Source organism: Bison bison, unplaced genomic scaffold (genome assembly GCF_000754665.1).
Source record: "Bison bison bison isolate TAMUID 2011002044 unplaced genomic scaffold, Bison_UMD1.0 scf7180017864341, whole genome shotgun sequence".
Lineage (NCBI taxonomy): Eukaryota > Metazoa > Chordata > Mammalia > Artiodactyla > Bovidae > Bison > Bison bison.
In genome coordinates this window covers 8,316,843-8,319,449 of record NW_011494913.1, presented here as the reverse complement: position 1 = coordinate 8,319,449, position 2,607 = coordinate 8,316,843, and the positions used below count along the sequence as shown (strand labels likewise).

Genomic DNA, 2,607 nt, shown 5'->3' with positions numbered 1-2,607 from the left:
AGTCTCACCCACAGATGACTGATGTCTCCAGCATCACAAGACAGGGCTGGCCTTTTTGGATGAAGCTCACAACCACATCCTTACGGGTCACTGATTCCTGAGAACAAAGTGGGTGTTCCACATCAGGTGGTACTGTTGCAGGAAGGGGGACCCTTCCAGGGCCCGAAACTGGGCTCCTGTCGAACACTCGGAAGTGAATTGTCTGAGGAGACACATGTCTGACAAAGCCAGAGATTTTATTGGGAAAGGGCACCCACATGGAGAGCAGTAGAGTAAGGGAACCCAGAACAGCTCTGCCACACGGCTCACAGTCTCGGGTTTTACGGTGATGGGATTAGTTTTTGGGTTGTCTTTAGCCAATCATTCTGACTCAGAGTCCTTCCTGCTGCTGCACATCTTGGTTCAGCCAAGATGGATGCCAGAGAGAAGGATTCTGGGAGGTGGTCGGACCTGTGATGTCTCCTTTTGACCTTTCCCGAACTCTTCCACTTGCTGGAGGCTTGTTAGTTCCCTGTTCCTTACCAGGACCTCCTGTCATAAAACAGCTCATGCAAATGGTTACTGTGGTGCCTGGCCAGGGTGGGCGGTTTCAGTCAGCATGCTTCCCCTCACAGTTACACTGTGGTTTTATAGATCAGGCCATAGCATACATCCCCTGGGTCAAATTCTACCACAATCTGTGCTGGTTGGACCTAAAAGCTGAGAATGATTTTTATTATTTTAAATGTTATAAAGTTTTGTGAGACATATGAATTATATGGCTATCAAATTTCAGTGTCTATAAAGATATCTAAGACTGCTTTCCTGCTGCAATAACAGAATTGAGTAGATGCAGCAGAGGTCATATGACAGTCTAAAATATCTACTATCTGCCCTTTAGAAAAACTTGCTGGCTCTGGCTCAGGAAAGTAGTATTTTAATTACTGTATGCTGGAGTTTTACTTGAAGAAAAGTAAAGTTTTATTAAATTTTGCCCCATGAAATAAATCTTTTTTAAGTAATGTAAAACTGGCCATGTTACTCTCAGTAATCTCAGAATAAACACAAGGACAGCAAATATTTATTAATAATTGAAAATTTGTTATAGAATCAGGTCATTTAGATTATCTTCTGCATGACACATTGACGTGGTTGATTCCAGAGTTGCATTTTCCCTTAGGATCAGGTGGATTCTATAGTCTCTCCATGTGTGTGTGTGTGTGTGTGTGTGTGGCTTGAATGATTGCATGCTTCTTTATTCTTGCCTCCCTGGTGCTGCTTAGAGACCCTGGATATTTTATGGAAGCAATGGCCACACCACGCTAAGAGGCCTAACCCTGTCTCTGTCTTGTGTCTTCAGGAGCTGAGTGCATACCAAATGTGCATGAAAGGTCCAGATGTGAAAGCTCAGGCGTCCCATTGACTCACACCTCCTATGTAAAGGGAAGGCCTTCTTCTACCCTCGTGGGGATAATTGGGGCCAGATGTGAGGACAAAGTGTGCGATGGGTCCAGGTGCAAAAAGTCAGTCATCCCCTTGCTTCATACCTGCGGTGCAAAGGGAAAATCCTTCCTTTGGGAAACAGCTCAGAGCTCATAGAGACAAGGGCTGCCCCCTGCAGAGTGGGGCCAGTAGCCTCTGGTGGCGAAGACTGGGGTGATGACTGACTGGCTGGGGGTCCCAGGATGAGGCAAGAGGCTGAGGAGCCCAAGTCTGCAGAGCCAAGGTCATACCAACCCCTCCTTGGATCTGCATCTGTCTGAGTGGAGCAGTGACTTTAAGGGGCTAGGATGCCAGCTGCCTGCCTGGAGGCCACAGGAGGAGGAGGCAGAAAAGCAGGCGGTGTGGCTCGTTTTGGTTTCTGAAGACACTTCTTTCTGGCACCAGGTGCCAAGCTATGCGAAAGATTGTATTCTTTTTATAAAGCTGCTTTAGCTGTTCTAATTCATTTGCCTTTCCATCTTAGTTCGTTTAAAAGATAAATGTACAAATGTATATATATTTTTTTCTTTTAGCACCAGTGGAAATCCTATAACTTGGCTATTTTATCCAACAATTCATCATACAGATCTTTCCAAGTCAGTACCGATACAAATTTCCTTCCCAGATCCCTCTTAATGGCTGTTTCCTGAATGTTCTGTTTTTATACTGAGTGATACTAATATCAGTAATCTTAGTACACAAGTATTTGCACAAATGTTCCTCCCACGCTGAGTTGTTATCATTGGACCTTCCGTGTGGAATATGAAAAGGTGATCTATGGCTGTTTATCATTCATTTCTTTGATGGCTTCTGAAGAGACTGTTTTAAAACAAATGTTGTATCATGATTCCACTCTTTCTATTCCACAGAATAAAAATCATTCATACATGTTTTTACCCAGTCCTTTCATGGTTTCAGTTTTACAGTCCACACAGTCTAAGTCTCACTAAATTCCTAAGTCCGCCCGGGAGCAGGGCCTGCCCTCTGGGCCGCCTGGGGCCCAGCCTCGGGAATCGCTGAGGAGCGCGCCTTCTCCCGCAGCTGCCCGGGGAGGTCTTCCCAGCTCCCGCCCTCCCGTCTGGTGTCTGGGTCTCCGCGCCCTGCCGGGCCGCCGGGCCGGGAGCCGGCTCCCAGGCGGACGCGCGG

General features: G+C 46.6%; 1 long non-coding RNA gene across 1 annotated transcript in view; it reads right to left on the bottom strand.

The window, feature by feature from the left end:
• Positions 1 to 1,038: 1,038 nt before the first annotated feature.
• The window catches only part of LOC104999043, a 2,127-nt gene continuing 558 nt past the window's right edge, over positions 1,039 to 2,607 (bottom strand). The window contains exon 2 of the long non-coding RNA XR_826541.1: positions 1,039 to 2,209. This is a non-coding gene — a long non-coding RNA (uncharacterized LOC104999043). The remainder of the gene's footprint in view (positions 2,210 to 2,607) is intronic.